Raw genomic sequence first — 14,239 nt, 5'->3', positions numbered from 1 at the left:
TACTGTATGTCACAATGACCAGAAAAATATAGAACTACACGTAAATGTATTGTCTTGAGTGGTGTTGTTTTATCGCAACTGTCACGAATCTTGAATGTTAATGTCGTGGGAAGAAAAGGCAGATTTTGCAGTACAGCAGCTACCTCCAACAGAGGAGGATACGAGCCATACCAGGACAGCTGGCAACCCGAGCAAATGGCACACCAACGTGTGGCGTCTGCATGTATGTGCGTGACCACTGACGATTATCTGAACCGGTGCTGGGCCTCCCGTAAGTTGACACAGCCTTAAATGAGTACCTAGTTTGGAGTGGACACATCGCCCCAAGGGAGACAAAGGCAGCCTGGCGTGATGCCGGCCACACACCCCCACGTGTGCCGTGCTGATCTTCATAGGTGCTTGCTAACAGCACTTGCCCAAATCGTCGGATAAGGCGATACGGGGGATCTTTGTCTTTGCTGTTTCTAAACGCGCGTTCCTCAAGCTGGCAAACCAGTACAACGAGGCCCCCTTATTGGATCGGATCGTCAGCTTGTCGGTCACTGACAATGTTGTTGAGCCACTTTTTTAGCCGGAGAGAGTTACAGCTTTTCCTCTGCACGCAGAAGCGCTCCTGTCTCCAGGGCTCTGCATCTTGGGCAGTAACAGTTTACGTGTTTTCATGTTGACCAATATTCTTTGGCAAGCTACACACGCGCAGTCCATCTGCTCAATAAAACTACAAGGCGTGCCCCTTTTCGGTTGAGTGGGATAGCATCCAGAACCAATGGTGGAAATTCCACATTCCCACGGCATGCCGCACTTTCTTTGCATAGAAACACCACTGTCTAGTGGCTCCAGTAGCCGGAGTGGTACTTGTTTTTATCAATTCCAGAGAGGCGATGGGCTGCGTTGATCCTTGACCCGGATTTGAACTTGCGACCTTTCAGTTGTTACGAGTTCAGTATCAGAACTCGTTCAGAAAACAAAGAGATTCGGCAATAAAAGCCAGAGGGGTGAACATTAAGTCAGCAGTCTTATTGTCAGCCTGTGCAATGTACTTTTAAAAAAAAATGTATGCCCTGTAACAAAACGAGATCAATTGGCAACTTTCATGTTTATCCTGGGTGACCACATTTCACCACCTCGGTCTGTGTGGGCCAGTTCCAGGGAGTCCCAGTATCAGTTCAGATCTCTCAGCGATGACTTTGGAGCCCCGATTCAGAATCACAATATTTATTTATACCGGAGGAATCCGATGAGCTATAAAGCTCGTTTTTCAAAGATGTCCGGTAGGGGCGGGTAAGAACGTTGCAACAATTAACTACGTTTCGGAAAAGTAAACAAATCACTTCAACTTATATACAAGTAAAACTAAACTACTTTTATTTTACCAGGTTAATCCCACTGAGCTATTCGGAAGCGACCTGGCCACAAATGATCGCCTTAATAGGTGATCGCTAACAGCACTTGCCCCAACAGCCTGTGCAGGCTACCTGGGGGGTCTTTGCCTTTGCTACGCCGCCTGGGGGAGGGGGTGGGGTGAATAGTGCAGAAGAAGTGTGCAATGCGCTAATCCACTGTGCCACCATTCACCCTCGCACATAAAAAAAACAGCAGGCAGCATTTAATATTTGAAAGTGACAATTAAGACATGAATTCGCACGCACGTCTGACACCAGGAACGTGTTGCCGACCTGCGAGAATGTTTCTGCTCGCCGTGAATTCATCTTCGCCGCAGTTATTCTTGAGTAAATATGCATTCAAACATTTTTTTTTATGAGAGTTCCCATTAAAATGATCACTGCGACAGTCGCCGAGTCGGCAACGGTCATGAAGACATGACGGCCGGTCTCTTAACCGTTCACAGTGACACCCCCCTCGCCTCCCCCCCACCTCCCTCCCCGAGTTGTAAAGACGTTGAGTGAATGCGTGGAGAAACAAGAGGCGAGATCAAGCGTGAATAATCACAGCGGCGTTCCTGCAAGTTCCCCGTCAAGTGCCCAACTCGGCGCAGATTCATCTTCTTGGTTCTTTCGGTAAAGTCACGTAGAAGGGAAGTAATACAATTATAAAAAATAAAACATAATAAAACAATTCTCACGACGTTTCGGCCACAACGCAAGCAGCCGTCCTCAGGTGAAAACCAGGTCTGTCGAGGCGACAGCGTCTGAAATCATTCATTTTGAAAAAATTCATTCAGACGCTGTCGCCTCGACAGACCTGGTCTTCACCTGAGGACGGCTGCTTGCGTTGTGGCCGAAACGTCGTGAGAATTATTTTATTATGTTTTATTTTTATAATTGTATTACTTCCCTTCTACGTGACTTTACCGAAAGAACCAAGAAGATGAATCCCTGCAGTCACGAAAGCTTCAAATCGAAATTGAATTCGGCGCAGATTGTTCCCGATCGGAGGGCGGCGCTGTGAAACGAGACGACGCGTCTCGCTCAGCACGGCCGCCGCTGCACTCCGCAGGCTTTTTTGCCGAAGCGTAATGTCGCATTTTTAGTAATTTTCTGTGTGTCCTCCTGAACTGTTCGTGGGCTCGTCTCTGGTCGATGAATGCGAGCGGGGGGGATGGGGGGGGTCGAGTATCCGCGTGGCTATGGGCAACGGGTCCTGAAAAGGGACACAAAAAAACGCACGCATCAGCTCCACACTTTTTTTGCTGTGGCATGAAAGGGTCCTTTGTGTGGTCTCCCTCGTTGCCTGCCTGCCTCAACTCTGCAGAGAGAGGCGGGCCACGGTGGCTGTGAGATGTTAACTACCTCGCCCGGTACACAGGAGGTCGAGGGTTCCATCACGACCCTGACGCCTGCTGCTGTATATTTGGAGTTTGCGTGTCGCTCTCTCTCATCATCATCATCACGGTGGTTAGGAGATGTTAACTACCTCGCCTGGTGTGCAGGAGGTCGTGGGTCCGATCACGACCCTGACGCCTGCTGCTGTATATTTGGACTTTGCGTGCCGCTCTCCTCGTGGTCGCGTGCATTTTTCTCCAGGTCCTCCCGATTTTCCCCTCCACATTTAGAACCAATATCACCACGCGTTCAGAGTTATTTGGCTGCAACAACAAAAAGTCCACGTGATAAGCCACTTCGTTGAGCAATCATTTGTGATAGCCAGTGCTCAGTGGGACCTTACCTGGCAAAATAAAAAAAAAAGAAATATAATTAAATGAGTTGTTGCGTTAGCTACAAGTAGCAGGGGAAAAAGCTCCCAGCCAGCGCTGGGCCCAACATCACCGCACGCGGCTTCGCTCTGCTCCTTCTCATCCTCCCTCCCCCTCACAGCCAGCAAATGTCACGGGAGGCGACGTCTTCGCTTCTCACAGGCAGCCGTGGGTCACTTTGTGCGGCGCATAAAGAACACCCGCAGGGCGTCGTCAACTCGCGTTGCAAACCGCCTCTGACCCACCACCATCACCACGTGCGTTGCGCGGTGTTGAAGCACCGCCAGCCAATGCATTGCCACGGCGTTGCATCCAAGCGAATGTAAACGCCACTCACACAAATCAGGAATTCATCAATATACTTATTGATGGATGTGAGATGTGTAATGGAGGGGGGGGGGGGGGTTGGGGGGGGGGGCTGCAGCGAATGAGGTGACAGGGGTGTTTGATTTGTAAAAAATAAAAATTTAAATCTGATGTTGCTGCGGCGCTTCTGCGGCCGTCTGGAACGCTCTTTCTTCCGATATTAGGAAGTCACTTGGAGCTATGTACACTTTTACATCTAAATTGCAAACTAATTTCTTTAGAACTGGTTTTTGTGTTTAGTTTGTTGACTTTTCCCCGCGCCTCCGATTATCACGGTTGGCTACGTACGGTGCAAAGGAAGTTCAACACGCGGTATTTAGACCACACCGCAGGCCACAACACTAATCCTTGTGCCACTCCCCTCTCGCACCGCTCGACTTTGGAATTCCATCTCATCGTCTCTTGTGCCAAGTCCTTGCACAATAACCGCACTCAGTTTAAGAAACGAAGTCACTGCTGTTCTTTTACACGTTCAACCGTGCTGTCTGTTGCTGGCCGTCTTGGCCCTGTCCTTAGCAGCCGCGATTTATTTTTAGGTAAAATGTTTATCCTTCTGTTTAACACGACCAATATAATCCATGAAAGAGGGTTTTTTGGGAGTTAGATCGTGTAAATATTAATGTTGTGGGCTTACCCTCCAACACACAACCGTGTGCTGAACTAGTAATGAATTGGCACATTTTGTTTACGTTACAAACCCTTATTAATTGGCTGTGTCGGGTGGTGGCGGGTTTAACGACACATTTATTTTTACGCGATTTAACCTTAACAAAACAACCTCTATTATGGTTTAGGGGCTGTCCATAAATGACGTCACGCGATTTTGGACGGTTTTTTACCCCCCCTCCCCCTTCGTCACACGGCGTCAAAAAAAGTCAGACCCCCCTCAAATATGACGTCACAAAGCTCTGCCCGTCCCCAAATGAAACATGCTTCAAATCGCTTTAAACTATTGTCATTGTAGTGCGTATTTAATGTGGCGCTGCACTATGATGTTGTAGGAGAAAACAATTATTAAAAAGTCCATTGAATTAAGTAGAACGTGTTGTCTATATTTATTTAAAGTTGCGCATTTTGATGTAACGTCACATTTCTCAACCCCCCCCCCCCCCTCGTCACACATCGTCACAAATGTCTGACCCCCCCGCCCCCCAGGTGTGTGACGTCATTTATGGACGGCCCCTTATCTTTCTTCCAGTATATTTCTGTCATGGAAACTAAACTGCACAGATGACCCTATCGTTGTGAATGCCACATCGTACGTCGCTTGCTCGTCCAGGTGCCGCGTGCCGCCTTTGTGTTAGAGATGCGGCTACGTTCGAGACAGACGGAAACGGAAAGTTTGTTGAGCAACAGCGGCAATCAAGGGGGGGTTGCGGTTTAACGGTGCGTGGATCTCCCGGGGCTCAACTCGTTACCTTCAGTTGCCATAACCCAGTGCGGTGGGCTTGGGAGGGTGTTACACGTCTACATATCCCCTCGGGATAACGTTTTGAATTGGCAATGCTTGGCATGCTTGAGCCTGGTTAGTGCGTGAATGGAGACTGTGTGGGAGTGGCGAGGGTTGTTAGGGTTCTGATCGCGTGTTTGACTTCTTTCGCACCGTACGTAGCCAACCGTGCTGATTAGAGGTGAGGGAGGCAGGGCAACAAACGAAACACAAAAAATAAATTTCGTTTTCAATCCAGATTTTTCAATATATGTGAGTCTGTGCGCCTCTGTGTGAGTCTGTTGGGTCTCTATGTGTGTCGGTGAGTCTCTGTGTGAGTCTGTGGGTCTCTATGTGAGTCGGTGAGTCTCTGTGTGAGTATGTGGGTCTCTGTGTGAGTCGGTAGGTCTCTGTGTGAGTCTGTGGGTCTCTGTGTGAGTCGGTAGGTCTCTGTGTGAGTCTGTGGGTCTCTATGTGAGCCGGTGAGTCTCTGTGAGTCTGTGGGTCTCTATGTGAGTCTGTGGGTCTCTGTGTGAGTCTGTGGGTCTCTGTGTGAGTTGGTGAGTCTCTGTGTGAGTCTGTTGGTCTCTATGTGAGTCTGGGTCTCTGTGTGAGTCGGCGAATCTCTATGTGAGTCTGTGGGTCTCTATGTGAGTCTGTGGGTCTCTGTGTGAGTCTGTGGGTCCCTGTGTGAGTCTGTGAGTCTCTGTGTGAGTCTGTGGGTCTTTGTGTGAGTCTGTGGGTCTCTATGTGAGCCTGTTGGGTCTCTGTGTGAGTCTGTGGGTCTCTATGTGAGTCTGTGAGTCTCTGTGTGAGTCTGTGGGTCTCTATGTGAGTCTGTGGGTCTCTGTGTGAGCCTGTGGGTCTCTGTGTGAGTTGGTGAGTCTCTGTGTGAGTTTGTGGGTCTCTATGTGAGTCTGGGTCTCTGTGTGAGTCGGTGCATCTCTGTGTGAGTCTGTGGGTCTCTGTGTGAGTCTGTGGGTCTCTATGTGAGTCTGTGGGTCTCTATGTGAGCCTGTTGGGTCTCTGTGTGAGTCTGTGGGTCTCTATGTGAGTCTGTGAGTCTCTGTGTGAGCCTGTGGGTCTCTATGTGAGTCTGTGGGTCTCTGTGTGAGTCTGGGTCTCTGTGTGAGTCGGTGAATCTCTGTGTGAGTCTGTGGGTCTCTGTGTGAGTCTGTGGGTCTCTATGTGAGTCTGTGGGTCTCTATGTGAGCCTGTGGGTCTCTGTGTGAGTCTGTAGGTCTCTGTGTGAGTCTGTGGGTCTCTGTGTGAGTCTGTGGGTCTCTGTGTGAGTCTGTGGGTCTCTGTGTGAGCCTGTGGGTCTCTGTGTACGTGCATTGAACTTATCTCGCACCGCACGTGGCCAACTACGCTAATCGGAGGGGCGGGTTAGCAATGGCTTCGAGGTGGCCACGCAGGAAATGGAAGCTCTTGAATCTATCCGCGCGTGGGCTTTGAGTGTCACCCCCTCCTCGTGTCCGTGGGTGGGTTGTCTCTGGGCTCTGCGGTCTCCTCGAGCAAAAAGCCAAACTGTCACTGTCGGAATTGGACATCGCCTCCACGCGCAGCAGCAAGGAGCCACCTTCCACTGCCCTGGCGCTGAGATGTTGCCCTACCGATGGGTGCAAATGCGTTCGCGTTGGCCGGGGGACACCTTGTAAAAGTCGGCCGAGTTTCATTCACTACAATTTACCGTCACGTTTTTTTTGTTTCTTTGTTTTGAAACCAAACGAAGCGTGGCAGCGGCGCACTGGTAACCGGCCACGTACAGTAGAACGTTTAGCCACTTGATCTGCAAAGCGAAGGAACGACCCAATGGACTCGAGGCATTTTCCAGTTTCAGTAAACAAGGCGCTTCGCACGGCCACCCGAGGCACCGCGCGACAGGAATGCGACGTCGCCTTGACGCGGCGAGTCGCGCCCCCGTTAGCCACGGCTCGGCCCAGGTCATCGGCGACTGCGCGGGGTCAAACCTCGTCTGCTGCTTCTTGCTGCGACAGCCACCCGCTATGTACGACGATGAACTCCCCCGGCACGCAACCGGTGGTGCCGAATCAGTCAATGAATTTGGCACGTTTTGTCCACGTGACAAACCTCACCGAGCGGCTGCTGTCGGGTGGAGGTGGGTGTACGACACATTTTTCGTGATCCAACCCAAAACCACAACAACAACAGCAAACTGCATCACCGTATGTACGTACGTGTGAACTTCTTTCGCGCCGTACGTAGCAGTGCTCGAGAGAGGAGTGAGGCACGAAGTTCTACGTTTACCGGCTCGACCCCAACCTCACCCGCCATAGGAATGTGGAATTCCCACCGCCATGGCTTAGGGTTGTGGACGGCACATGTTCACCGTCTCAACAGCTCATCTGAGCAGGGATTACTTTAGTGAGCGTTACTCTCACACGGTGGGGGCAGTGGGAGGCTCAGTACCGGATTCTCCTAGTAGCGCAAGTAGCTACACTTGTAGTAGCAACTACATGTGTAGTAACTACATGTGTGTAGCTACTACATACATGTGTAGTAGCTACACATGTGTGTAGTAGCAGCTACATGTGTGTAGCTGCTACTCCATATGTAGTAGCTACGAGCCCCGCACTTTCAAGGGCCCCGCGCTAAATGCTTTCAAGCTATCAACTCCGGTTCAGTGATTCTGCACTTGCTCTATTATTATAGTACTATACCGCCTTCAACTTTTACGAACGACTGGGTGTTTAAGGTTAGCGGTTTGTCGTATTATCCGGCTGTATAGCAAATGAAAAAATACAATTACTTTACTATGCAAGTAAAAAATGTGTGTGTTTAATATGTACGTGTTTTTTATATCTAGGGCCCCTTTATACCATCAATCATATGCTAGAGGCCTCGCACCAACTTCATGCGGCACTGGGGAGGCTCCATCGCCTCCAGGCGAGCGGCCACGCACAGATCCCTCCCCGTGCTCACCGTGGCCACGTGAAGGTTGTGGTCGCAGTTGCCATGGAGGTGGGTGGGAAGGTGGGGGGGGGGAAGGTGGGTGGGGAAGGTGGGTGGGGAAGGTGGGTGGGGATGGTGGGTGGGGAGGGTGGGTGGGGATGGTGGGTGGGGAAGGTGGGTGGGGAGGGTGGGTGGGGATGGTGGGTGGGGAAGGTGGGTGGGGAGGGTGGGTGGGGATGGTGGGTGGGGAGGGTGGGTGGGGAGGGTGGGTGGGGATGGTGGGTGGGGAAGGTGGGTTGGGAAGGTGGGTGGGGATGGTGGGTGGGGAGGGTGGGTGGGGATGGTGGGTGGGGAAGGTGGGTGGGGAGGGTGGGTGGGGATGGTGGGTGGGGAGGGTGGGTGGGGAAGGTGGGTGGGGAGGGTGGGTGGGGATGGTGGGTGGGGAAGGTGGGTGGGGAAGGTGGGTGGGGAGGGTGGGTGGGGATGGTGGGTGGGGAAGGTGGGTGGGGAGGGTGGGTGGGGATGGTGGGTGGGGAAGGTGGGTGGGGAGGGTGGGTGGGGATGGTGGGTGGGGAGGGTGGGTGGGGAAGCTGGGTGGAGAAGGTGGGTGGAGAAGGTGGGTGGGGATGGAATGTGCCCCCGCGTCGTCCCCTCGTGTGTCCACACCCCCCGCTAACACCGTCAGCCCCACACCCCGGGGAGGAGGAGGGACTGGGGACCCAGACCAGACAGGGCCAGAGCGGGCTGCCCCGTGCTGCCCGAACGCCCGAATGAATGAATGTTCGCGCGAACCACAAGCACGCAGAGAGGGCGCGCCGCCTTAGCCCGTGCGCGCAGACGGCACACAGACATGTCGACATTCCTCAGGGGGACCGCTCAGCGAACGGGCTGTTCTTCTGAAATTATTTATATTATATGTGTGTGTGTTTATTGTTGAATCACGTAAAAAGCCCCCCCCACCTCCTCCCCCCCACCAACAACAAAAAAGGCCGAAAAACTGTCAGGCGGTTCAAAGGTGTCAATTTGACGAGAACATCCGAACATCCATCACACGACGGACACGTGAGTGCTGCCAGGAAAACGAAATAGATTTAACGACATGCGAGAAATGTGCACAGCTTCACAAAACTTCATGAAGAAATGGACTTGAAAAGCACCATTGGTACGCATGCAGTTCGTTTGATGCTGGTGGTCTGGACAAGGCTGAGAGCTTTTGTGCATGCGTTTGCTAATTTGTGCGTATGTTGTTAATTGTAATTTCGAAGGTGTAACAGATTATGTATTTATGTTGAACGTCTTTCGCGCCACGCTGAACGGAGGTGCATGGGGAAGGACAACAAACTGAACACAAAAAGGCATTTCTCAAGAAATAAGTTCTCCATCGAGATGATTTAAAAGTGCATAGCTCCAGTGGCTTCCCAATAATTGGACGGAAGAGCTTTCCAGACGGCCGCAGAAGTGCATTTGTTAGTGCGCGATGCCGCGACTGTCTTTAAGAGTTATACCTACTCGGGTTAGACCTATTATCCAGATTGTAAGACACACTTTCCCACCTTGTATTGCAAATCAAATGTTTGGGGTGGGTATACGGAGGATCTTTGTCTTTGGGGCCAGATTTGTAAAACCTTAATTGACACAGGGGCACACGTTTGTGGTGCGTGCTATTTCCCGGTGCCTCGTATGAGAATGCAGTATTTACAGTAACGTTTCTTGGACGGAGCAAGGATTATTGAAAGAACTTGAAACAAAAGACAGTGGGGGATAATTGCAAAGGGAAGAAGCGATGAGAAAAGTGTTGTGACCTGCAGCGTGGTGGCTAACCACAGAGTGTATGCGATGAAACAGTCCGGGAGACCAATCCTCATCATGGGTGGAGGAATGAATGAGTGAAGCGAATTATTATTTGACCAGGTAAGGCCCCTCTGACCTAGCTCTATAGCTCTTTTTAGTAGGCAACCTCGCCACAAATGATAGCTCAACGAAGTGGCTTATCGTGTGGACATTTCTAGCAGCGAAATACTCTAAACGTTGATTCTAAATGTGGAGAGAAAAACCGGAGGACCCGGAGAAAAATCCACACGAGAAGATGGAAACTACAAATATACAGCAGCAGGCGTCAGGGTTGGGATCGAACCCACGACCTCCTGTATATTAGAGGCGAGGCCAGTCAGCATCTCGCCACAGCGGAGCCCCTTACGTCTGAGGTCCCTTCAAGTGACCTCTTATCCACACTCGGGAGCAGCACTCTACCGCCTGGCATGCTTGACAGAGTACTGATGTTTATCGCATGACAGTCAAACTTGATCTGTTTTATTCTGAGAGCTGGGATTTATAAAAAAAAAAGAGCTGAAAAACCAAACATTTCACATGAGAACTTTTTTGTACACTTGAAAACACCTGGTTCAATTGCAGTCCAGTCTACGTGAGCCTCTGCGTCTCTATGTGAGTCACCACACTTGAGAACTCTGTTTCATTCACGGCTGATTGAAACCCAAATTCGAGCCCAGAACCTCAGCATTGCCATCTCAGTGCTCTGTTCTCTGAGCCACCTCTTCAGATTTATTTTTTATTGAAAGTTAAAAGTCATAAAAAGCCACGTAGATGTAGCCCCGCACTGTGCGTGTGTGGGCTTGTTGTAAAGATGGCGGGAGTGGGCCTGTTGCCAACATGGCGGACATTGCTGGTGTAGATGGGTACATTTTCTATGGTTCAGTGTTTATGCCTGAGGCTCAGAGAAGCAGGCTAAAAGAGGCACTTTAAAGCAAAAAGTACCTTTCAAGTGTTTACTGATATTCCTTATACCTCGGGGTGCAACGATATGCCACTCTTTCGACTGTTATGTTTCATTGTTGATATTGGAGTTTCACAAACCAAACCCGTATATATTTCTTAGTCTGCCTCGTTGAACACAATACCCGGTACCAGATCTCGGTACAAATAAATTCCGGCCACCGGAATATAGATGACACTTACATAAAACTCGGAATGAAAGATTGTAAACGGCAAATTTGAAAACATAAATATATCCTGTCCCATTTCTAAGCCCACAAAACATCGATTCTCTCACACGAAATGTAATGATTGTATCGTGAGATTAAAAATTAAGAAGAGCGATATTTTATTTACATCGCATTTACATACAACCCCATCTCCAGACGCCTTCCACAGCCAATATGACACGGTGAATCGACACGCTCATCTCTGCACTATAAAATCTCCAGTCACAGATCGATCCGTTAACCCCCCAATCAGAGGATGTAAGGATTTGTATTTAAAGTTGTTTTCCTTTGAAAGACTAAAGCCTCTGTCATTACTAATCCTAATTGTTATGCTTCTCTCCAGACGATGATGATTATTGTTATTGTTACTGCAATGGGTGTTCGCAAATCCTAACTCAATTTGGGACGGGACACTTTTGGGATTATGAAACGACGTGGATTCATCTTCTTGGTTCTTTCGGTAAAGTCACGTAGAAGGGAAATAATAAAATAATAAAAGTAAAACATAATAAAATACAAATTATGTTTTATTTTTTATTATTTTATTATTTCCCTTCTACGTGACTTTACCGAAAGAACCAAGAAGATGAGATAATAAAATAATAAAAATAAAACATCACCTGCAATGGGGCCTCACTCAACATGAGCGTGGCAGTGGCTTGTGGTTATCTAGATGATGGACCTACACACGACGGTGTTTTTCAGCATCTAATTCTGTAATTGCCCTCGAGCAGCCCACTGTGGCCCAGCAAGTCGGCAAGCCTGCGGCTCCGGAGAAGCATGCGGCTCTTTACAAACTGTTGTGCTTCACCTACGACTAACGCGGTTGACTACGTACGGTGCGAAAGAAGATCAACATATATACATAACGGCGTTATTCAACACATTCCTGCGGAGGGAGCTGGTAGGAACGTTGGGTTGCTCGGTCAATGGCCAGGGTCAACGGCGGCGTGGTGTGTTCCGCAAATATGTCCGACTGTGAGGGCGGGCACAAGCCGGCGTGAGTAGGTTAAACGTTGAGTTTTATAAGGGCACCACGGGGTGGCCAACCCCCCCCACCCAGCCCCACCCCTCCCACCCCCCACCCAGTCCCACCCTCCCCACCCATCCCCTCTCCACCCTCCTCACCCATCCCCACACCACCCAGCCCCTCCCCACCCTCCCCTCCCCACCCAGCCCCACCCTCCACACCCAGCCCCTCCCCACCCTCCCCTCCCCACCCAGTCCCTCCCTTCCCACCCAGCCCCTCCCTGCATGACGGACGGACGGACACAATAATCCCCTGTAGGCTGGTGTAACCAGAGGTTCCTACCAGTATTAAGGACCGTCTCATATTTACCCCACGGTGCACCAGACTTAGATTAGGATCAGCTGTTTGTCTTGTTTTGATTTGGGCTCTGCGGCACTGCATTGGCATGCAGGTGAAACGCGTGGGGCTCGCAGGACACACACACACACCCACCCACACGCAGACGATCTTCAAAACAAAACGGAATCTTATGTTACGAGATTTAAAACGCTCGAATCTCGCTTGCGTTGGCGTTTAAACACGTGCCATATCATTGCACTGTTAGGGGGGAGTGGTGGTGCAGCGGTTAGCGCTCACGGCCAACACCACGTGACGAAAATCCGAACCGGTGCTGGGCCTACTCCTAGGTAGACTCAGCCTCAAATGAGTTCCTGCTACTTTTTGGGACAAGTGTTCACGGACAGCACTTGCCCCGAAAGCCTGTTAAGAGCTATACGGGGGATATTTGTATTTTTTTGTAAAAAAAAAAATGATTTGCTTTTAAAGTAGCGCTTGCTTAAATGCTGTAGTAATTAAATCCCCCTTTGATCACATGTCAAGCCATGACAATGCCCTGCTGCAGTCTGGCCTAGGGGAACCCCAGTGGAAGCTGTCCCAAAGTGCGCTCAGCAAATGGGCGTTTGTTTGCCAGCAGAGGGGAAGTCACGGGGATGAAGATATTGGGAAAGACGAGGTGGTTTGTGCGCCGCGGTCTTTCAGCCGCAGCGCACATTGCGACTGTGGTGAGGTGTTCCCTCCTCTTCTTGGTTCTTTCGGTAAAGTCACGTAGAAGGGAAGTAATAAAATAATAAAAATAAAACATAATAAAATAATATAATAATAATAATATAATAATGATAAAAGAATAATATAATATAATACTATAATAATATATTAATCTAATAAAATAATATATTTTTATTATTTTATTACTTCCCTTCTACGTGACTTTACCGAAAGAACCAAGAAGATGAATCCCTGCAGTCACGAAAGCTTTAAATCGAAAAGTGTTTCCTCCTCTTCTGTTGGGATTTCTCCGTGCATTTGTATTCGCAAATTCGCCGCACCAGCCTCTTATCAATAGACGCGCCGTACAATACACGAATGCTGTCAGATTCCATTACATTGACATGCGACGAACACACTTTGCAGGGCACATAAATGTGGTTTTTTACCCCCCCGAGTGCGGATAAAAGAGTCAAATTCGTGCACACCTGCACACGCGTTTCTGCGATGTCATCTTCTGGGCTGCCCTCTGACGCAGGGTAGTGCACTGCTCACTCACTCCCAAGCGTCATGAATAGAAACGTCTTCACCTCCTTTGACCTCCAAGCCAAACGTCCTCTTATTGCATTGCGGTTGCATTGATGTTGCGTGTGATTGTTTTCCACCACCTCCGAGATAATTGTCGGAGTTGCCACAATGCCCCCGTCCTTCCATCACGCTCGCTTGGCCAATCTCGCCCCCTGGCAGGAGGCGTCTCTCTCCGCGTCCACTCCGGGACCTTCGCCTGCTCTCTCTCTCTCTCTGCCATTGCCAGAAATATCTCCATCCATGGCAATGGCAATCAGCACAATTTAATTACAAAATTGATTTCTTTAAAGCAAAACACTTTAGGGGGGGCGGGGTGGGTAATGCGGGGGGGGGGGTGTCCAGGTGGCTGCTGCACCCCCACCGCACACAGCAGACGCTGGAGGCAGCAGAGCGCGATGCCTCTTCGGCCTTCAACGCCTCGAGCTCCCACATGACCCTCAACGCCTCTTGACCTCTGACCCTCTTGAACTCTGCTCCTCTTGACCTCTTACACACAGCACTCACCAGACAGGGTCACAGCGACTTTTGCTAAAGATATATATGTGTGTGTATGTCTCTTCTTGGTTCTTTCGGTAAAGTCACGTAGAAGGGAAATAATAAAATAATAAAAATAAAACATAATAAAATACAATTCTCACGAAGTTTCGGCCACAACGCAAGCAGCCGTCCTCAGGTGAAGAACAGGGCTGTCGAAAAGACAGCGTCTGAATGAATGTATTTTATTACGTTTAATTTGTATTATTTTATTATTTCCCTTCTACGTGACTTTACCG

This window comes from Lampetra fluviatilis, chromosome 35, assembly GCF_964198595.1.
Source record: "Lampetra fluviatilis chromosome 35, kcLamFluv1.1, whole genome shotgun sequence".
Lineage (NCBI taxonomy): Eukaryota > Metazoa > Chordata > Hyperoartia > Petromyzontiformes > Petromyzontidae > Lampetra > Lampetra fluviatilis.
This window is presented reverse-complemented; position numbering follows the sequence as displayed.